The 22,390-nt window shown below is 43.1% G+C and overlaps 16 non-coding genes across 16 annotated transcripts; all 16 read left to right on the forward strand.

The window, feature by feature from the left end:
- The first annotated feature begins 576 nt into the window (after nt 1-576).
- Nucleotides 577-647, forward strand: TRNAG-GCC (transfer RNA glycine (anticodon GCC)). Its single transcript has one exon. It is a non-coding gene; the product is annotated as a tRNA-Gly (tRNA).
- A 1,181-nt stretch (nt 648-1,828) lies between these two features.
- TRNAG-GCC (transfer RNA glycine (anticodon GCC)) lies at nt 1,829-1,899 on the forward strand. Its single transcript has one exon. It is a non-coding gene; the product is annotated as a tRNA-Gly (tRNA).
- A 719-nt stretch (nt 1,900-2,618) lies between these two features.
- On the forward strand, nt 2,619-2,689 carry TRNAG-GCC (transfer RNA glycine (anticodon GCC)). Its single transcript has one exon. It is a non-coding gene; the product is annotated as a tRNA-Gly (tRNA).
- Nucleotides 2,690-3,892: 1,203 nt separating this feature from the next.
- TRNAG-GCC (transfer RNA glycine (anticodon GCC)) lies at nt 3,893-3,963 on the forward strand. The gene has a single exon. It is a non-coding gene; the product is annotated as a tRNA-Gly (tRNA).
- A 718-nt stretch (nt 3,964-4,681) lies between these two features.
- TRNAG-GCC (transfer RNA glycine (anticodon GCC)) lies at nt 4,682-4,752 on the forward strand. The gene has a single exon. It is a non-coding gene; the product is annotated as a tRNA-Gly (tRNA).
- A 718-nt stretch (nt 4,753-5,470) lies between these two features.
- On the forward strand, nt 5,471-5,541 carry TRNAG-GCC (transfer RNA glycine (anticodon GCC)). Its single transcript has one exon. It is a non-coding gene; the product is annotated as a tRNA-Gly (tRNA).
- A 1,203-nt stretch (nt 5,542-6,744) lies between these two features.
- On the forward strand, nt 6,745-6,815 carry TRNAG-GCC (transfer RNA glycine (anticodon GCC)). The gene has a single exon. It is a non-coding gene; the product is annotated as a tRNA-Gly (tRNA).
- A 718-nt stretch (nt 6,816-7,533) lies between these two features.
- Nucleotides 7,534-7,604, forward strand: TRNAG-GCC (transfer RNA glycine (anticodon GCC)). Its single transcript has one exon. It is a non-coding gene; the product is annotated as a tRNA-Gly (tRNA).
- Nucleotides 7,605-8,322: 718 nt separating this feature from the next.
- TRNAG-GCC (transfer RNA glycine (anticodon GCC)) lies at nt 8,323-8,393 on the forward strand. The gene has a single exon. It is a non-coding gene; the product is annotated as a tRNA-Gly (tRNA).
- A 1,203-nt stretch (nt 8,394-9,596) lies between these two features.
- On the forward strand, nt 9,597-9,667 carry TRNAG-GCC (transfer RNA glycine (anticodon GCC)). Its single transcript has one exon. It is a non-coding gene; the product is annotated as a tRNA-Gly (tRNA).
- Nucleotides 9,668-10,386: 719 nt separating this feature from the next.
- Nucleotides 10,387-10,457, forward strand: TRNAG-GCC (transfer RNA glycine (anticodon GCC)). Its single transcript has one exon. It is a non-coding gene; the product is annotated as a tRNA-Gly (tRNA).
- A 1,203-nt stretch (nt 10,458-11,660) lies between these two features.
- TRNAG-GCC (transfer RNA glycine (anticodon GCC)) lies at nt 11,661-11,731 on the forward strand. The gene has a single exon. It is a non-coding gene; the product is annotated as a tRNA-Gly (tRNA).
- Nucleotides 11,732-12,450: 719 nt separating this feature from the next.
- TRNAG-GCC (transfer RNA glycine (anticodon GCC)) lies at nt 12,451-12,521 on the forward strand. The gene has a single exon. It is a non-coding gene; the product is annotated as a tRNA-Gly (tRNA).
- A 718-nt stretch (nt 12,522-13,239) lies between these two features.
- TRNAG-GCC (transfer RNA glycine (anticodon GCC)) lies at nt 13,240-13,310 on the forward strand. The gene has a single exon. It is a non-coding gene; the product is annotated as a tRNA-Gly (tRNA).
- Nucleotides 13,311-14,024: 714 nt separating this feature from the next.
- Nucleotides 14,025-14,095, forward strand: TRNAG-GCC (transfer RNA glycine (anticodon GCC)). The gene has a single exon. It is a non-coding gene; the product is annotated as a tRNA-Gly (tRNA).
- Nucleotides 14,096-20,442: 6,347 nt separating this feature from the next.
- Nucleotides 20,443-20,513, forward strand: TRNAG-GCC (transfer RNA glycine (anticodon GCC)). Its single transcript has one exon. It is a non-coding gene; the product is annotated as a tRNA-Gly (tRNA).
- Nucleotides 20,514-22,390: the final 1,877 nt, after the last annotated feature.

The raw sequence follows: 22,390 nt of genomic DNA on the forward strand, positions 1-22,390 counted from the left end.
AAAAATAATACCATTCATGCATCTCACTTTAAACATTCGAGTGGTATGTGGTAGAGATCATTCAGTGGTAGAATTCTGGACTGCCACGTGGTAGCGCTGGGATGGCTTCCTGGCCTATACACTTTTATCCAGAGAAGCGACATCATAAACGATTAAAATGCACGTGTAGTGGTTTCAAGAAAATGAGTTTCCATGTGAATAAAGAATATTCATCGCATCCGATACTTTTCCTTGTATACTTGCAGCAACAAACACGGTGAGGTCACTTTCAGCAGCAAAAATCAGGTCGCAGTTATTTTATCAACGAATTTCAATAACTAGTATTGGAGATGAGTGGTGTCGAATAATTTATCTTGCGGAAAACCGTTCTACGTAATCTTTATAACAGGTGAAGAAATAGTTTTAACAACATCCCAATAACTTGCATATAATTAATTAACTCCATCATCATCTTCTGATATTCATGAAAAATGGGAAAGTTAGGAGCCGAATGTTCACAGAGAAGTCTCACTTGCACGCGACTGAAAGAAGATTAGTATGCATGCATCTCACGTAGAATCACTACAATAACATGAGGCATCGGTGGTTCAGTGGTAGAATTCTCGCCTGCCACGCGGGAGGCCTGGGTTCGATTCCCGGCCGATGCACTTTTATCCAAATAAACAACAATAGACTGTAAATTTGTAGCGAATCGTATTGAATAGCACAAAATATGCTATTCAACAGTATCAGTGTGTGCAAATCACCATAAATAGCTTTCATATTTATTCAAATTCACATGAATATTCATATCATCTGGAATAGTCTGCCAAATAAAGTCTGGTCGGCCTTGGCAATTGACGAAAAACATTTCTATTCCCTTCTGCTCTCCACGTTTAATTAACATTTTCTCATTGCCATCTGTGCTTCCGTCTCAGATTTTTGCTGAACTTGGCACATTTGCTTTTCCTGCTAGGTGGCACTCTGCTCCCAATCAGGTACACATTCCCATCTTGATCAGGTGTAAACTCAGCCCAAAATTCCTCCATCGCTGATAAAAAGAAGTCCTACTTTGTTGGAAGTCAAGAGGAGTCCTTTTATGCAAAACTGGCCCCTATAAATGGAATGTAAAATTTCAACCACAGGTTCTGGGTTACCAAATATATATCAGGTCTGCCTCATTGATTGTTTGAAAAGGAAACACTTCTACGCCTGTCCAACAGAAAGCGTGTTAGTTTGTATCTGCATAACAAAATGCAGAGTGCTGTTCCAACAGTATAAAGTACTCAAATAATCAGCAAAATAAATAATCGTTCACTTGGAGGCCTAGCTCCAGCTCCTCTGGGATTTTGGGGACTACCGAGCGGTTGTGTGCGCCACTATGTCACAAATGATAGTAAACCTGGATGAGCCAAAAAGGACATTTGGTGGTGCAGGGCACAGCCCAGCACGCCCCTAGCGCCGGCCCTGATTCACTTGTTTCTGAGCCACTGCATATGCATATGCACCAGCTAACGTTTTGGCCACATGAAAAAAGTAAAAAGTCAGGTTCTAAATACACAGAGAAAACGCAATTTTGCACGATGGAAAAAATAATACCATTCATGCATCTCACTTTAAACATTCGAGTGGTATGTGGTAGAGGTGTATCAGTGGTAGAATTCTGGACTGCCACGTGGGAGCGCTGAGATGGATTCCTGGCAAATGTACTTTTATCCAGATAAGCAACATCATAAATTAAAAATGGGAAAGTCAGAAGCCGAATGTACACGGAGAAGTCTCATTTGCACGCGACTGAAAGAAGATTAGTATGCATGTATCTCACGTAGAATCACTACAATAACATGAGGCATCGGTGGTTCAGTGGTAGAATTCTCGCCTGCCACGCGGGAGGCCCGGGTTCGATTCCCGGCCGATGCACTTTTATCCAAATAAACAACAATAGACTGTAAATTTGTAGCGAATCGAGCAAAAAACCCACCATCATCTGCAGCTCGTGATGAAAAAAGTAAAAAGTCAGGTTCTAAATACACACAGAGAAAACGCAAATTTGCACGATGGAAAAAAGAATAGTGTTTATGCATCTTACTTTAAACATTCCAGTGGTATGTGGTAGAGATCATTCAGTGGTAGAATTCTGGACTGCCACGTGGGAGCGCTGGGATGGCTTCCTGGCCAATGCACTTTTATCCAGAGAAGCGACATCATAAACGATTAAAATGCACGTGTAGTGGTTTCAAGAAAATGAGTTTCCATGTGAATAAAGAATATTCATCGCATCCGATACTTTTCCTTGTATACTTGCAGCAACAAACACGGTGAGGTCACTTTCAGCAGCGAAAATCAGGTCGCAGTTATTTTATCAACGAAGTTCATTAACTAGTATTGGAGACGAGTGGTGTCGAATAATTTATCTTGCGGAAAAACCGTTCTACGTAATCTTTATAACAGTTGAAGAAATATTTTTTACAACATCCCATTAACTTGCAAATAATCAATTAACTCCATCATCATCTTCTGATATGCATGAAAAATGGGAAAGTTAGGAGCCGAATGTTCACAGAGAAGTCTCACTTGCACGCAACTGAAAGAAGATTAGTATGCATGCATCTCACGTAGAATCACTCCACACACATGAGGCATCGGTGGTTCAGTGGTAGAATTCTCGCCTGCCACGCGGGAGGCCCGGGTTCGATTCCCGGCCGATGCACTTTTATCCAAATAAACAACAATAGACTGTTACACTTCCAACATCTACAGTGTATTCCACATAGGAAAGTTAACACGCACAAAATATGCTATTCAACAGTATCAGTGTGTGCAAATCACCATAAATAGCTTTCATATTTATTCAAATTCACATGAATATTCATATCATCTGGAATAGTCTGCCAAATAAAGTCTGGTCGGCCTTGGCAATTGACGAAAAACATTTCTATTCCCTTCTGCTCTCCACGTTTAATTCACATTTTCTCATTGCCATCTGTGCTTCCGTCTCAGATTTTTGCTGAACTTGGCACATTTGCTTTTCCTGCTAGGTGGCACTCTGCTCCCAATCAGGTACACATTCCCATCTTGATCAGGTGTAAACTCAGCCCAAAATTCCTCCATCGCTGATAAAAAGAAGTCCTACTTTGTTGGAAGTCAAGAGGAGTCCTTTTATGCAAAACTGGCCCCTATAAATGGAATGTAAAATTTCAACCACAGGTTCTGGGTTACCAAATATATATATCAGGTCTGCCTCATTGATTGTTTGAAAAGGAAACACTTCTACGCCTGTCCAACAGAAAGCGTGTTAGTTTGTATCTGCATAACAAAATGCAGAGTGCTGTTCCAACAGTATAAAGTACTCAAATAATCAGCAAAATAAATAATCGTTCACTTGGAGGCCTAGCTCCAGCTCCTCTGGGATTTTGGGGACTACCGAGCGGTTGTGTGCGCCACTATGTCACAAATGATAGTAAACCTGGATGAGCCAAAAAGGACATTTGGTGGTGCAGGGCACAGCCCAGCACGCCCCTAGCGCCGGCCCTGATTCACTTGTTTCTGAGCCACTGCATATGCATATGCACCAGCTAACGTTTTGGCCACATGAAAAAAGTAAAAAGTCAGGTTCTAAATACACAGAGAAAACGCAATTTTGCACGATGGAAAAAATAATACCATTCATGCATCTCACTTTAAACATTCGAGTGGTATGTGGTAGAGGTGTATCAGTGGTAGAATTCTGGACTGCCACGTGGGAGCGCTGAGATGGATTCCTGGCAAATGTACTTTTATCCAGATAAGCAACATCATAAATTAAAAATGGGAAAGTCAGAAGCCGAATGTACACGGAGAAGTCTCATTTGCACGCGACTGAAAGAAGATTAGTATGCATGTATCTCACGTAGAATCACTACAATAACATGAGGCATCGGTGGTTCAGTGGTAGAATTCTCGCCTGCCACGCGGGAGGCCCGGGTTCGATTCCCGGCCGATGCACTTTTATCCAAATAAACAACAATAGACTGTAAATTTGTAGCGAATCGAGCAAAAAACCCACCATCATCTGCAGCTCGTGATGAAAAAAGTAAAAAGTCAGGTTCTAAATACACACAGAGAAAACGCAAATTTGCACGATGGAAAAAAGAATAGTGTTTATGCATCTTACTTTAAACATTCCAGTGGTATGTGGTAGAGATCATTCAGTGGTAGAATTCTGGACTGCCACGTGGGAGCGCTGGGATGGCTTCCTGGCCAATGCACTTTTATCCAGAGAAGCAACATCATAAACGATTAAAATGCACGTGTAGTGGTTTCAAGAAAATGAGTTTCCATGTGAATAAAGAATATTCATCGCATCCGATACTTTTCCTTGTATACTTGCAGCAACAAACACGGTGAGGTCACTTTCAGCAGCGAAAATCAGGTCGCAGTTATTTTATCAACGAAGTTCAATAACTTGTATTGGAGACGAGTGGTGTCGAATAATTTATCTTGTGGAAAGCCGTTCTACGTAATCTTTATAACAGTTGAAGAAATATTTTTTACAACATCCTATTAACTTGCAAATAATCAATTAACTCCATCATCATCTTCTGATATGCATGAAAAATGGGAAAGTTAGGAGCCGAATGTTCACAGAGAAGTCTCACTTGCACGCGACTGAAAGAAGATTAGTATGCATGCATCTCACGTAGAATCACTCCACACACATGAGGCATCGGTGGTTCAGTGGTAGAATTCTCGCCTGCCACGCGGGAGGCCCGGGTTCGATTCCCGGCCGATGCACTTTTATCCAAATAAACAACAATAGACTGTAAATTTGTAGCGAATCGAGCAAAAAACCCACCATCATCTGCAGCTCGTGATGAAAAAAGTAAAAAGTCAGGTTCTAAATACACACAGAGAAAACGCAAATTTGCACGATGGAAAAAAGAATAGTGTTTATGCATCTTACTTTAAACATTCCAGTGGTATGTGGTAGAGATCATTCAGTGGTAGAATTCTGGACTGCCACGTGGGAGCGCTGGGATGGCTTCCTGGCCAATGCACTTTTATCCAGAGAAGCAACATCATAAACGATTAAAATGCACGTGTAGTGGTTTCAAGAAAATGAGTTTCCATGTGAATAAAGAATATTCATCGCATCCGATACTTTTCCTTGTATACTTGCAGCAACAAACACGGTGAGGTCACTTTCAGCAGCGAAAATCAGGTCGCAGTTATTTTATCAACGAAGTTCAATAACTTGTATTGGAGACGAGTGGTGTCGAATAATTTATCTTGTGGAAAGCCGTTCTACGTAATCTTTATAACAGTTGAAGAAATATTTTTTACAACATCCTATTAACTTGCAAATAATCAATTAACTCCATCATCATCTTCTGATATGCATGAAAAATGGGAAAGTTAGGAGCCGAATGTTCACAGAGAAGTCTCACTTGCACGCAACTGAAAGAAGATTAGTATGCATGCATCTCACGTAGAATCACTCCACACACATGAGGCATCGGTGGTTCAGTGGTAGAATTCTCGCCTGCCACGCGGGAGGCCCGGGTTCGATTCCCGGCCGATGCACTTTTATCCAAATAAACAACAATAGACTGTTACACTTCCAACATCTACAGTGTATTCCACATAGGAAAGTTAACACGCACAAAATATGCTATTCAACAGTATCAGTGTGTGCAAATCACCATAAATAGCTTTCATATTTATTCAAATTCACATGAATATTCATATCATCTGGAATAGTCTGCCAAATAAAGTCTGGTCGGCCTTGGCAATTGACGAAAAACATTTCTATTCCCTTCTGCTCTCCACGTTTAATTCACATTTTCTCATTGCCATCTGTGCTTCCGTCTCAGATTTTTGCTGAACTTGGCACATTTGCTTTTCCTGCTAGGTGGCACTCTGCTCCCAATCAGGTACACATTCCCATCTTGATCAGGTGTAAACTCAGCCCAAAATTCCTCCATCGCTGATAAAAAGAAGTCCTACTTTGTTGGAAGTCAAGAGGAGTCCTTTTATGCAAAACTGGCCCCTATAAATGGAATGTAAAATTTCAACCACAGGTTCTGGGTTACCAAATATATATATCAGGTCTGCCTCATTGATTGTTTGAAAAGGAAACACTTCTACGCCTGTCCAACAGAAAGCGTGTTAGTTTGTATCTGCATAACAAAATGCAGAGTGCTGTTCCAACAGTATAAAGTACTCAAATAATCAGCAAAATAAATAATCGTTCACTTGGAGGCCTAGCTCCAGCTCCTCTGGGATTTTGGGGACTACCGAGCGGTTGTGTGCGCCACTATGTCACAAATGATAGTAAACCTGGATGAGCCAAAAAGGACATTTGGTGGTGCAGGGCACAGCCCAGCACGCCCCTAGCGCCGGCCCTGATTCACTTGTTTCTGAGCCACTGCATATGCATATGCACCAGCTAACGTTTTGGCCACATGAAAAAAGTAAAAAGTCAGGTTCTAAATACACAGAGAAAACGCAATTTTGCACGATGGAAAAAATAATACCATTCATGCATCTCACTTTAAACATTCGAGTGGTATGTGGTAGAGGTGTATCAGTGGTAGAATTCTGGACTGCCACGTGGGAGCGCTGAGATGGATTCCTGGCAAATGTACTTTTATCCAGATAAGCAACATCATAAATTAAAAATGGGAAAGTCAGAAGCCGAATGTACACGGAGAAGTCTCATTTGCACGCGACTGAAAGAAGATTAGTATGCATGTATCTCACGTAGAATCACTACAATAACATGAGGCATCGGTGGTTCAGTGGTAGAATTCTCGCCTGCCACGCGGGAGGCCCGGGTTCGATTCCCGGCCGATGCACTTTTATCCAAATAAACAACAATAGACTGTAAATTTGTAGCGAATCGAGCAAAAAACCCACCATCATCTGCAGCTCGTGATGAAAAAAGTAAAAAGTCAGGTTCTAAATACACACAGAGAAAACGCAAATTTGCACGATGGAAAAAAGAATAGTGTTTATGCATCTTACTTTAAACATTCCAGTGGTATGTGGTAGAGATCATTCAGTGGTAGAATTCTGGACTGCCACGTGGGAGCGCTGGGATGGCTTCCTGGCCAATGCACTTTTATCCAGAGAAGCAACATCATAAACGATTAAAATGCACGTGTAGTGGTTTCAAGAAAATGAGTTTCCATGTGAATAAAGAATATTCATCGCATCCGATACTTTTCCTTGTATACTTGCAGCAACAAACACGGTGAGGTCACTTTCAGCAGCGAAAATCAGGTCGCAGTTATTTTATCAACGAAGTTCAATAACTTGTATTGGAGACGAGTGGTGTCGAATAATTTATCTTGTGGAAAGCCGTTCTACGTAATCTTTATAACAGTTGAAGAAATATTTTTTACAACATCCTATTAACTTGCAAATAATCAATTAACTCCATCATCATCTTCTGATATGCATGAAAAATGGGAAAGTTAGGAGCCGAATGTTCACAGAGAAGTCTCACTTGCACGCGACTGAAAGAAGATTAGTATGCATGCATCTCACGTAGAATCACTCCACACACATGAGGCATCGGTGGTTCAGTGGTAGAATTCTCGCCTGCCACGCGGGAGGCCCGGGTTCGATTCCCGGCCGATGCACTTTTATCCAAATAAACAACAATAGACTGTAAATTTGTAGCGAATCGAGCAAAAAACCCACCATCATCTGCAGCTCGTGATGAAAAAAGTAAAAAGTCAGGTTCTAAATACACACAGAGAAAACGCAAATTTGCACGATGGAAAAAAGAATAGTGTTTATGCATCTTACTTTAAACATTCCAGTGGTATGTGGTAGAGATCATTCAGTGGTAGAATTCTGGACTGCCACGTGGGAGCGCTGGGATGGCTTCCTGGCCAATGCACTTTTATCCAGAGAAGCAACATCATAAACGATTAAAATGCACGTGTAGTGGTTTCAAGAAAATGAGTTTCCATGTGAATAAAGAATATTCATCGCATCCGATACTTTTCCTTGTATACTTGCAGCAACAAACACGGTGAGGTCACTTTCAGCAGCGAAAATCAGGTCGCAGTTATTTTATCAACGAAGTTCAATAACTTGTATTGGAGACGAGTGGTGTCGAATAATTTATCTTGTGGAAAGCCGTTCTACGTAATCTTTATAACAGTTGAAGAAATATTTTTTACAACATCCTATTAACTTGCAAATAATCAATTAACTCCATCATCATCTTCTGATATGCATGAAAAATGGGAAAGTTAGGAGCCGAATGTTCACAGAGAAGTCTCACTTGCACGCAACTGAAAGAAGATTAGTATGCATGCATCTCACGTAGAATCACTCCACACACATGAGGCATCGGTGGTTCAGTGGTAGAATTCTCGCCTGCCACGCGGGAGGCCCGGGTTCGATTCCCGGCCGATGCACTTTTATCCAAATAAACAACAATAGACTGTTACACTTCCAACATCTACAGTGTATTCCACATAGGAAAGTTAACACGCACAAAATATGCTATTCAACAGTATCAGTGTGTGCAAATCACCATAAATAGCTTTCATATTTATTCAAATTCACATGAATATTCATATCATCTGGAATAGTCTGCCAAATAAAGTCTGGTCGGCCTTGGCAATTGACGAAAAACATTTCTATTCCCTTCTGCTCTCCACGTTTAATTCACATTTTCTCATTGCCATCTGTGCTTCCGTCTCAGATTTTTGCTGAACTTGGCACATTTGCTTTTCCTGCTAGGTGGCACTCTGCTCCCAATCAGGTACACATTCCCATCTTGATCAGGTGTAAACTCAGCCCAAAATTCCTCCATCGCTGATAAAAAGAAGTCCTACTTTGTTGGAAGTCAAGAGGAGTCCTTTTATGCAAAACTGGCCCCTATAAATGGAATGTAAAATTTCAACCACAGGTTCTGGGTTACCAAATATATATATCAGGTCTGCCTCATTGATTGTTTGAAAAGGAAACACTTCTACGCCTGTCCAACAGAAAGCGTGTTAGTTTGTATCTGCATAACAAAATGCAGAGTGCTGTTCCAACAGTATAAAGTACTCAAATAATCAGCAAAATAAATAATCGTTCACTTGGAGGCCTAGCTCCAGCTCCTCTGGGATTTTGGGGACTACCGAGCGGTTGTGTGCGCCACTATGTCACAAATGATAGTAAACCTGGATGAGCCAAAAAGGACATTTGGTGGTGCAGGGCACAGCCCAGCACGCCCCTAGCGCCGGCCCTGATTCACTTGTTTCTGAGCCACTGCATATGCATATGCACCAGCTAACGTTTTGGCCACATGAAAAAAGTAAAAAGTCAGGTTCTAAATACACAGAGAAAACGCAATTTTGCACGATGGAAAAAATAATACCATTCATGCATCTCACTTTAAACATTCGAGTGGTATGTGGTAGAGGTGTATCAGTGGTAGAATTCTGGACTGCCACGTGGGAGCGCTGAGATGGATTCCTGGCAAATGTACTTTTATCCAGATAAGCAACATCATAAATTAAAAATGGGAAAGTCAGGAGCCGAATGTACACGGAGAAGTCACATTTGCACGCGACTGAAAGAAGATTAGTATGCATGTATCTCACGTAGAATCACTACAATAACATGAGGCATCGGTGGTTCAGTGGTAGAATTCTCGCCTGCCACGCGGGAGGCCCGGGTTCGATTCCCGGCCGATGCACTTTTATCCAAATAAACAACAATAGACTGTAAATTTGTAGCGAATCGAGCAAAAAACCCACCATCATCTGCAGCTCGTGATGAAAAAAGTAAAAAGTCAGGTTCTAAATACACACAGAGAAAACGCAAATTTGCACGATGGAAAAAAGAATAGTGTTTATGCATCTTACTTTAAACATTCCAGTGGTATGTGGTAGAGATCATTCAGTGGTAGAATTCTGGACTGCCACGTGGGAGCGCTGGGATGGCTTCCTGGCCAATGCACTTTTATCCAGAGAAGCGACATCATAAACGATTAAAATGCACGTGTAGTGGTTTCAAGAAAATGAGTTTCCATGTGAATAAAGAATATTCATCGCATCCGATACTTTTCCTTGTATACTTGCAGCAACAAACACGGTGAGGTCACTTTCAGCAGCGAAAATCAGGTCGCAGTTATTTTATCAACGAAGTTCATTAACTAGTATTGGAGACGAGTGGTGTCGAATAATTTATCTTGCGGAAAAACCGTTCTACGTAATCTTTATAACAGTTGAAGAAATATTTTTTACAACATCCCATTAACTTGCAAATAATCAATTAACTCCATCATCATCTTCTGATATGCATGAAAAATGGGAAAGTTAGGAGCCGAATGTTCACAGAGAAGTCTCACTTGCACGCAACTGAAAGAAGATTAGTATGCATGCATCTCACGTAGAATCACTCCACACACATGAGGCATCGGTGGTTCAGTGGTAGAATTCTCGCCTGCCACGCGGGAGGCCCGGGTTCGATTCCCGGCCGATGCACTTTTATCCAAATAAACAACAATAGACTGTTACACTTCCAACATCTACAGTGTATTCCACATAGGAAAGTTAACACGCACAAAATATGCTATTCAACAGTATCAGTGTGTGCAAATCACCATAAATAGCTTTCATATTTATTCAAATTCACATGAATATTCATATCATCTGGAATAGTCTGCCAAATAAAGTCTGGTCGGCCTTGGCAATTGACGAAAAACATTTCTATTCCCTTCTGCTCTCCACGTTTAATTCACATTTTCTCATTGCCATCTGTGCTTCCGTCTCAGATTTTTGCTGAACTTGGCACATTTGCTTTTCCTGCTAGGTGGCACTCTGCTCCCAATCAGGTACACATTCCCATCTTGATCAGGTGTAAACTCAGCCCAAAATTCCTCCATCGCTGATAAAAAGAAGTCCTACTTTGTTGGAAGTCAAGAGGAGTCCTTTTATGCAAAACTGGCCCCTATAAATGGAATGTAAAATTTCAACCACAGGTTCTGGGTTACCAAATATATATATCAGGTCTGCCTCATTGATTGTTTGAAAAGGAAACACTTCTACGCCTGTCCAACAGAAAGCGTGTTAGTTTGTATCTGCATAACAAAATGCAGAGTGCTGTTCCAACAGTATAAAGTACTCAAATAATCAGCAAAATAAATAATCGTTCACTTGGAGGCCTAGCTCCAGCTCCTCTGGGATTTTGGGGACTACCGAGCGGTTGTGTGCGCCACTATGTCACAAATGATAGTAAACCTGGATGAGCCAAAAAGGACATTTGGTGGTGCAGGGCACAGCCCAGCACGCCCCTAGCGCCGGCCCTGATTCACTTGTTTCTGAGCCACTGCATATGCATATGCACCAGCTAACGTTTTGGCCACATGAAAAAAGTAAAAAGTCAGGTTCTAAATACACAGAGAAAACGCAATTTTGCACGATGGAAAAAATAATACCATTCATGCATCTCACTTTAAACATTCGAGTGGTATGTGGTAGAGGTGTATCAGTGGTAGAATTCTGGACTGCCACGTGGGAGCGCTGAGATGGATTCCTGGCAAATGTACTTTTATCCAGATAAGCAACATCATAAATTAAAAATGGGAAAGTCAGAAGCCGAATGTACACGGAGAAGTCTCATTTGCACGCGACTGAAAGAAGATTAGTATGCATGTATCTCACGTAGAATCACTACAATAACATGAGGCATCGGTGGTTCAGTGGTAGAATTCTCGCCTGCCACGCGGGAGGCCCGGGTTCGATTCCCGGCCGATGCACTTTTATCCAAATAAACAACAATAGACTGTAAATTTGTAGCGAATCGAGCAAAAAACCCACCATCATCTGCAGCTCGTGATGAAAAAAGTAAAAAGTCAGGTTCTAAATACACACAGAGAAAACGCAAATTTGCACGATGGAAAAAAGAATAGTGTTTATGCATCTTACTTTAAACATTCCAGTGGTATGTGGTAGAGATCATTCAGTGGTAGAATTCTGGACTGCCACGTGGGAGCGCTGGGATGGCTTCCTGGCCAATGCACTTTTATCCAGAGAAGCAACATCATAAACGATTAAAATGCACGTGTAGTGGTTTCAAGAAAATGAGTTTCCATGTGAATAAAGAATATTCATCGCATCCGATACTTTTCCTTGTATACTTGCAGCAACAAACACGGTGAGGTCACTTTCAGCAGCGAAAATCAGGTCGCAGTTATTTTATCAACGAAGTTCAATAACTTGTATTGGAGACGAGTGGTGTCGAATAATTTATCTTGTGGAAAGCCGTTCTACGTAATCTTTATAACAGTTGAAGAAATATTTTTTACAACATCCTATTAACTTGCAAATAATCAATTAACTCCATCATCATCTTCTGATATGCATGAAAAATGGGAAAGTTAGGAGCCGAATGTTCACAGAGAAGTCTCACTTGCACGCGACTGAAAGAGAGATTAGTATGCATGCATCTCACGTAGAATCACTCCACACACATGAGGCATCGGTGGTTCAGTGGTAGAATTCTCGCCTGCCACGCGGGAGGCCCGGGTTCGATTCCCGGCCGATGCACTTTTATCCAAATAAACAACAATAGACTGTAAATTTGTAGCGAATCGAGCAAAAAACCCACCATCATCTGCAGCTCGTGATGAAAAAAGTAAAAAGTCAGGTTCTAAATACACACAGAGAAAACGCAAATTTGCACGATGGAAAAAAGAATAGTATTTATGCATCTTACTTTAAACATTCCAGTGGTATGTGGTAGAGATCATTCAGTGGTAGAATTCTGGACTGCCACGTGGGAGCGCTGGGATGGCTTCTTGGCCAATGCACTTTTATCCAGAGAAGCGACATCATAAACGATTAAAATGCACGTGTAGTGGTTTCAAGAAAATGAGTTTCCATGTGAATAAAGAATATTCATCGCATCCGATACTTTTCCTTGTATACTTGCAGCAACAAACACGGTGAGGTCACTTTCAGCAGCGAAAATCAGGTCGCAGTTATTTTATCAACGAAGTTCAATAACTAGTATTGGAGACGAGTGGTGTCGAATAATTTATCTTGCGGAAAACCGTTCTACGTAATCTTTATAACAGTTGAAGAAATATTTTTTACAACATCCCATTAACTTGCAAATAATCAATTAACTCCATCATCATCTTCTGATATGCATGAAAAATGGGAAAGTTAGGAGCCGAATGTTCACAGAGAAGTCTCACTTGCACGCAACTGAAAGAAGATTAGTATGCATGCATCTCACGTAGAATCACACCAGTACCATGAGGCATCGGTGGTTCAGTGGTAGAATTCTCGCCTGCCACGCGGGAGGCCCGGGTTCGATTCCCGGCCGATGCACTTTTATCCAAATAAAAAACAATAGACTGTAAATTTGTAGCGAATCGAGTAAAAAAAAACACCATCATCTGCAGATCGTGAAGAAGATAGTAAAAAGTCAGGTTCTAAATTCACACAGAGAAAACGCAAATTTGCACAATGGAAAAAATAATAGTATTCATGCAGCTTACTTTAAACATTCGAGTGGTATGTGGTAGAGATCATTCAGTGGTAGAATTCTGGACTGCCACGTGGGAGCGCTGGGATGGCTTCCTGGCAAATGCACTTTCATCCAGAAAAGCAACATCATAAACGATTAAAATGCACCTGTAGTGGTTTCAAGAAAATGAGTTTCCATGTGAATCAAGAATATTCATCGCATACTTTTCCTTGTATACTTGCAGCAACAAACACGGTGAGGTCACTTTCAGCAGCGAAAATCAGGTCGCAGTTATTTTATCAACGAAGTTCAATAACTAGTATTGGAGACGAGTGGTGTCGAATAATTTATCTTGCGTAAAACCGTTCTACGTAATCTTTATAACAGGTGAATAAATATTTTTATCAACATCCCATTAACTTGCAAATAATAAATTAACTCCATCATCATCTTCTGATATTCATGAAAAATGGGAAAGTTAGGAGCCAAATGTTCACAGAGAAGTCTCACTTGCACGCGACTGAAGGAAGATTAGTATGCATGCATCTCAGGTAGAATCACACCAGCCACATGAGGCATCGGTGGTTCAGTGGTAGAATTCTCGCCTGCCACGCGGGAGGCCCGGGTTCGATTCCCGGCCGATGCACTTTTATCCAAATAAACAACAATAGACTGTTACACTTCCAACATCTACAGTGTATTCCACAGAGGAAAGTTAACACGCACAAAATATGCTATTCAACAGTATCAGGGTGTGCAAATCACCATAAATAGCTTTCATATTTATTCAAATTCACATGAATATTCATATCATCTGGAATAGTCTGCCAAATAAAGTCTGGTCGGCCTTGGCAATTGACTAAAAACATTTCTATTCCCTTCAGCTCTCCACGTTTAATTCACATTTTCTCATTGCCATCTGTGCTTCCGACTCAGATTTTTGCTGAACTTGGCGCATTAGCTTTTCCTGCTAGGTGGCACTCTGCTCACAATCAGGTACACATTTCCATCTTGATCAGGTGAAAACTCAGCCCAAAATTCCTCCATGGCTGATAAAAAGAAGTCCTACTTTGTTGGAAGTCAAGAGTAGTCCTTTTATGCAAAACTGGCCCCTATAATTGGAATGTAAAATTTCAACCACAGGTTCTGGGTGACCAAATATATATCAGGTCTGCCTTGTTTGAAAAGGAAACACTTCTCCGCTTGTCCAACAGAAAGCGTGTTAGTTTGTACCTGCATAACAAATGCAGAGTGCTGTGCCAACAGTATAAAGTACTCAAATAATCAGCAAAATAAATAATCGTTCACTTGCAGGCCTAGCTCCAGCTCCTCTGGGATTTTGGGGAATACCGAGCGGTTGTGTGCGCCACTATGTCACAAATGATAGTAAACCTGGATCAGCCAAAAAGGACATTTGGTGGTGCAGGGCACAGCCCAGCACGCCCCTAGCGCCGGCCCTGATTCACTTGGTTCTGAGCCACTGCATATGCATATGCACCAGCTAACGTTTTGGCCACATGAAAAAAGTAAAAAGTCAGGTTCTAAATACACAGAGAAAACGCAATTTTGCACGATGGAAAAATAATACCATTCGTGCATCTCACTTTAACATTCGAGTGGTATGTGGTAGAGGTGAATCAGAGGTAGAATTCTGGACTGCCACGTGGGAGCGCTGGGATGGATTCCTGGAAAATGTACTTTTATCCGGATCAATCAAGATGGCGCCGATGATGGCAGCCTCGGCCGGTTGGTGTGCCCTGTTTTGTCCAGTTTTGTCTTGTTTTGTCTTGAGAGGGGCTTGCTGTTCAACACACTCGTGCTGGTGAGAGAGGCCTGCTGTTCATCACACCCGTGCTGGTGAGAGAGGCCTGCTGTTTTGGGGCCTGCTGTTCATCACACCCGTGCTGGTGAGAGAGGCCTGCTGTTCAGTACACCCGTGTTGAGGGGCCTGCTGTTCAGTACACCCTTGCTGGTGAGAGAGGCCTGCTGTTCAACACACCCGTGCTGGTGAGAGGGGCCTGCTTTTCAGCACACCCGTGCTGGTGAGAGGGGCCTGCTGTTCAGCACACCCGTGCTGGTGAGAGAGGCCTGCTGTTCAGCTCACACGTGTTGAGGGGCCTGCTGTTCAGCACACCCGTGCTGGTGAGAGGGGCCTGCTGTTCATCACATCCGTGTTGGTGAGAGGGGCCTGCTGTTCAGCACACCGGTGCTGGTGAGAGAGGCCTGCTGTTCAGCACACCCGTGTTGAGGGGCCTGCTGTTCAGCACACCCGTGCTGGTGAGAGGGGCCTGCTGTTGAGGGGCCTACTGTTCAGCACACCCGTGTTGGTGAGAGAGGCCTGCTGTTCAGCACACCCGTGTTGAGGGGCCTACTGTTCAGCACACCCGTGCTGGTGAGAGGGGCCTGCTGTTCAACAGACCCGTTCTGGTGAGAGGGGCCTACTGTTCAGCACACCCGTGCTGGTGAGAGGGGCCTGCTGTTCAACACACCCGTGCTGGTGAGAGGGGCCTGCTGTTCAACACACCCGTGCTGGTGAGAGGGGCCTGCTGTTCAACACACCCGTGCTGGTGAGAGGGGCCTGCTGTTCATCACACCCGTGCTGGTGAGAGAGGCCTACTATTCATCACACCCGTGCTGGTGTGAGGGGCGTGCTGTTCATCACCCCCGTGTTGGTGAGAGGGGCCTGCTGTTCACTCCCATGCTGGTGAGAGAGGCCTACTGTTCATCACACCCGTGTTGGTGAGAGGGGCCTGCTGTTCACCACTCCCATGCTGGTGAGAGGGGCCTACTGTTCAACACACCAGTGCTGGTGAGAGAGTCCTGCTGTTCAGCACACCCGTGCTGGTGCGAAGATGGCGCTGATGATGGTAGCCTCAGCCGGTCGGTGCGCCCTGTTTTGTCTTGTTTTGTCTGTCAATTCAGTGTTTTGCCAAGATTTTCGGAGTTCTCTAACAAGAGACGAACTTTTAAATATCAGGGAAACAACTCCTGTGGATTTAATTCCTACTTTTCTGCTTCCAGCGGCAGAATTAGTAGGCATTCTAGTCAATGCCGCGCTAGGCTTTGCTCAAGCAACGAAACGCCGCCCAAGGGGTAAACGGTCGGGGGCTCTAGTACGGCTACGCAGACGCGGGATCCGAACAGTGCTTCCGAGCTTTTTCCTCTCCAACGTACGTTCACTGTACAACAAAATGGATGAACTTCAGCTACTGATGGTAAAAAACAAAGACTTTCTTTCAGCTTCTGCATTGTGCTTCACGGAAACATGGCTGTGTGATTTGATTCCGGACACTTCGCTACAACTAGCAGGATTCCATCTTGTAAGATCGGATCGTGACATAGCACTCTCCGGCAAGACGAAAGGCGGTGGTATTTGTTTTTACATTAACAGTGGCTGGTGTGTAGATGTCACAGTGATTCTGCAACATTGTTCTCCACTCCTTGAATCAATTTTTATAACCTGTAAACCGTTTTACTCGCCTCGCGAGTTCGCGTCGCTCATTTTGGTCGGAGTTTATTTGCCGCCTTGTCCTCAGGTTAAAGAAGCCCAACGCATGCTCGCCGATCAGATTCTGAGTGTGGAGCGAGCAAATCCAGATTCGTTGGTTATCGTACTTGGCGACTTTAACAAAGGTAATCTCAGCCACGAACTCCCCAAATACATACAATTCATTAAATGCCCAACCAGAGAAGGGAACACTCTGGATCACTGCTACACTACAGTCAGTAGAGCCTACCATGCCGTCCCCCGAGCAGCACTAGGACACTCTGACCATGCCATGGTCCACCTGATTCCTGCATACAGGCAGAAACTAAAACTCTGTAAACCTGCTGTGAGGACATCTAAACAGTGGACCAGTGAGGCTGTGGAAGATTTGCGGGCGTGCTTAGACTGTACTGACTGGGATATGTTCACGACTGCTACCAATAGTCTGGATGAACTCACAGAGGCTGTGACGTCCTACATCAGCTTCTGTGAGGACTGCTGTATCCCAACACGTACCAGGGTGAACTTTAACAACAATAAGCCCTGGTTCTCAGCAAAGCTCAGAAGGTTGAGGTTGGAGAAGGAGGAAGCGTTTAGGAGTGGAGATAGAGACAGATTCAAGGAGTCGAAGAACAGGTTTAGCAAAGCGGTGAGAGAGGCTAAACGACTGTACTCAGAGAGACTAAAACACCAGTTCTCTACAAACGACGCTGCTTCTGTCTGGAGAGGGCTCAGGCAGATCACCAACTACAAACCCAGAGCCCCCCACACCACTAACGACTCCCGCCTAGCCAACGACCTGAACGAGTTCTACTGTAGATTTGAAAGACAATTGGACTGTCCTGAACCACCCCTTCCAACCCAAGAGGCCCCATCCCCCACCAATACTACAGAGACGACTATCTCCTTTCAGGAGGAAGAAGTTAATAGACTTTTCAAGAGGCAGAATCCACGCAAAGCAGCCGGGCCGGACTCTGTCTCTCCAGCCACCCTCAGGCACTGCGCTGACCAGCTGTCTCCGGTGTTCACCAACATCTTTAACACCTCCCTGGAGACATGCCATGTACCAGCCTGTCTCAAGTCCTCCACCATCATCCCTGTGCCCAAAAAGCTAAGGCCAACAGGACTAAATGATTACAGACCGGTCGCCCTTACATCTGTGGTAATGAAGTCTTTTGAGCGCCTGGTCCTGGCACACCTCAAAGCCATCACAGACCCTCTCCTGGACCCCCTTCAGTTTGCCTACAGAGCCAACAGGTCTGTGGACGATGCAGTTAACATGGCCCTCCACTTCACCCTACAGCATCTGGACGCCCCAGCATCCTACGCCAGGATCCTGTTTGTGGACTTCAGCTCTGCCTTCAACACCATCATCCCTGCCCTGCTTCAGGACAAGCTCTTCCAGCTGAACGTGCCATACACCACCTGTAAATGGATCACAGACTTCCTGTCTGACAGGAAGCAGTGCGTTAAGCTGGGAACACAAGTCTCTGGCTCCAGGTCCATCAGCACCGGAACTCCTCAGGGCTGCGTCCTTTCCCCTCTGCTCTTCTCCCTGTATACCAACAGCTGCACCTCCAATCATCTGTCCGTCAAACTATTGAAGTTTGCGGATGACACCACCCTCATTGGGCTGATCTCTGGTGGGGATGAGTCTGACTATAGGTGGGAAGCTGACAATCTGGTGACCTGGTGTAGCCAGAACAACTTAGAGCTAAATGCTCTAAAGACAGTTGAGATGGTTGTGGACTTCAGGAAGAATACAGCACCACTCACCCCCATCACCCTGTTAGACTCCCCAGTAAAAATTGTAGAGTCCTTCCGCTTCCTGGGCACTATTCTCTCCCGGGACCTCAAGTGGGAATTGAACATCAGCTCCCTCACCAAGAAAACTCAACAGAGGATGTACTTTCTACGGCAGCTGAAGAAATTCAACCTGCCAAAGACAATGATGGTGCAATTCTATACAGCGATCATTGAATCCATCCTCACCTCCTCCATAACCGTCTGGTACGCTGCTGCCACTGCCAAGGACAAGAGCAGACTGCAGCGTATCATCCACACTGCTGAGAAGGTAATTGCCTGCAATCTACCGACCCTCGAGGACCTGCACACGACAAGGTCTATGAGGCGAGCGAGGAAGATTATGGCCGATTTCTCCCACCCTGGACACTCTCTGTTTCAGCTACTCCCCTCCGGCAGAAGGCTTCGGTCCATCAGGACCAAAACCTCACGCCATAAAAACAGTTTCTTCCCATCTGCTGCTGGCCTGTTAAACAAGGCCAAGGGCTAACACTGTTTTTAACATTTGATCTACATAACGACACGTTGCTGATATTAACTATGTTTCCCTATTTGTATTTTTAAATTATATCTTAAAGCTATTTTATATTCGATATTTATTTAATTTTATATACTTCAGCCCCTTAGTGTTAGACTTTTAACCCTTATTATAGTAAGACTTGTTTAAAACTTATTTAAGATTTTAGATTCCTATATGTTGAATGTATGCACCATCCTGCCAAAGTAAATTCCGTGTCGGTGTGAACTTACATGGCGAATAAAACCCTTTCTGATTCTGATTCTGATAAGCAACATCATAAATTAAAAATGGGAAAGTCAGGAGCCGAATGTACACAGAGAAGTCTCACTTGCACGAGACTGAAAGAAGATTAGTATGCATGCATCTCACGTAGAATCACGCCAAACACATGAGGCATCGGTGGTTCAGTGGTAGAATTCTCGCCTGCCACGTGGGATGCCCAGGTTCGATTGCTGGCCAATGCACTTTTATCAAAATAAACAACAATAGACTGTAAATTTGTAGCGAATCGAGTAAAAAAACCCACCATCATCTGCAGATCGTGATGCAAAAAGTAAAAAGTCAGGTTCTAAATTCACACAGAGAAAACGCAAATTTGCACAATGGAAAAAAGAATAGTATTCATGCATCTTACTGTAAACATTCGAGTGGTATGTGGTAGAGATCATTCAGTTGTAGAATTCTGGACTGCCACGTGGGAGCGCTGGGATGGATTCCTGGCCAATGCACTTTTATCCAGAGAAGCAACATCATAAACGATTAAAATGCACGTGTAGTGGTTTCAAGAAAATGAGTTTCCATGTGAATAAAGAATATTCATCGCATCCAATACTTTTCCTTGTATACTTGAAGCAACAAACACGGTGAGGTCACTTTCAGCAGCGAAAATCAGGTCGCAGTTATTTTATCAACGAAGTTCAATAACTAGTATTGGAGACGAGTGGTGTCGAATAATTTATCTTGCGGAAAACCGTTCTACGTAATCTTTATAACAGGTGAATAAATATTTTTATCAACATCCCATTAACTTGCAAATAATAAATTAACTCCATCATCATCTTCTGATATTCATGAAAAATGGGAAAGTTAGGAGCCAAATGTTCACAGAGAAGTCTCACTTGCACGCGACTGAAGGAAGATTAGTATGCATGCATCTCAGGTAGAATCACACCAGCCACATGAGGCATCGGTGGTTCAGTGGTAGAATTCTCGCCTGCCACGCGGGAGGCCCGGGTTCGATTCCCGGCCGATGCACTTTTATCCAAATACACAATAATAGACTGTTACACTTCCAACATCTACAGTGTATTCCACAGAGGAAAGTTAACACGCACAAAATATGCTATTCAACAGTATCAGGGTGTGCAAATCACCATAAATAGCTTTCATATTTATTCAAATTCACATGAATATTCATATCATCTGGAATAGTCTGCCAAATAAAGTCTGGTCGGCCTTGGCAATTGACTAAAAACATTTCTATTCCCTTCAGCTCTCCACGTTTAATTCACATTTTCTCATTGCCATCTGTGCTTCCGACTCAGATTTTTGCTGAACTTGGCGCATTAGCTTTTCCTGCTAGGTGGCACTCTGCTCACAATCAGGTACACATTTCCATCTTGATCAGGTGAAAACTCAGCCCAAAATTCCTCCATGGCTGATAAAAAGAAGTCCTACTTTGTTGGAAGTCAAGAGTAGTCCTTTTATGCAAAACTGGCCCCTATAATTGGAATGTAAAATTTCAACCACAGGTTCTGGGTGACCAAATATATATCAGGTCTGCCTTGTTTGAAAAGGAAACACTTCTCCGCTTGTCCAACAGAAAGCGTGTTAGTTTGTACCTGCATAACAAATGCAGAGTGCTGTGCCAACAGTATAAAGTACTCAAATAATCAGCAAAATAAATAATCGTTCACTTGCAGGCCTAGCTCCAGCTCCTCTGGGATTTTGGGGACTACCGAGCGGTTGTGTGCGCCACTATGTCACAAATGATAGTAAACCTGGATGAGCCAAAAAGGACATTTGGTGGTGCAGGGCACAGCCCAGCACGCCCCTAGCGCCGGCCCTGATTCACTTGGTTCTGAGCCACTGCATATGCATATGCACCAGCTAACGTTTTGGCCACATGAAAAAAGTAAAAAGTCAGGTTCTAAATACACAGAGAAAACGCAATTTTTCACGATGGAAAAATAATACCATTCGTGCATCTCACTTTAACATTCGAGTGGTATGTGGTAGAGGTGAATCAGAGGTAGAATTCTGGACTGCCACGTGGGAGCGCTGGGATGGATTCCTGGAAAATGTACTTTTATCCAGATAAGCAACATCATAAATTAAAAATGGGAAAGTCAGGAGCCGAATGTACACAGAGAAGTCTCACTTGCACGAGACTGAAAGAAGATTAGTATGCATGCATCTCACGTAGAATCACGCCAAACACATGAGGCATCGGTGGTTCAGTGGTAGAATTCTCGCCTGCCACGTGGGATGCCCAGGTTCGATTGCTGGCCAATGCACTTTTATCAAAATAAACAACAATAGACTGTAAATTTGTAGCGAATCGAGTAAAAAAACCCACCATCATCTGCAGATCGTGATGCAAAAAGTAAAAAGTCAGGTTCTAAATTCACACAGAGAAAACGCAAATTTGCACAATGGAAAAAAGAATAGTATTCATGCATCTTACTGTAAACATTCGAGTGGTATGTGGTAGAGATCATTCAGTTGTAGAATTCTGGACTGCCACGTGGGAGCGCTGGGATGGATTCCTGGCCAATGCACTTTTATCCAGAGAAGCAACATCATAAACGATTAAAATGCACGTGTAGTGGTTTCAAGAAAATGAGTTTCCATGTGAATAAAGAATATTCATCGCATCCAATACTTTTCCTTGTATACTTGAAGCAACAAACACGGTGAGGTCACTTTCAGCAGCGAAAATCAGGTCGCAGTTATTTTATCAACGAAGTTCAATAACTAGTATTGGAGACGAGTGGTGTCGAATAATTTATCTTGCGGAAAACCGTTCTACGTAATCTTTATAACAGGTGAATAAATATTTTTATCAACATCCCATTAACTTGCAAATAATAAATTAACTCCATCATCATCTTCTGATATTCATGAAAAAT

Source organism: Petromyzon marinus, chromosome 12 (assembly GCF_048934315.1).
Source record: "Petromyzon marinus isolate PM22_M1 ecotype Great Lakes invasive population chromosome 12, UKy_Petmar_22M1.pri1.0, whole genome shotgun sequence".
Classification (NCBI taxonomy): Eukaryota; Metazoa; Chordata; class Hyperoartia; order Petromyzontiformes; family Petromyzontidae; genus Petromyzon; species Petromyzon marinus.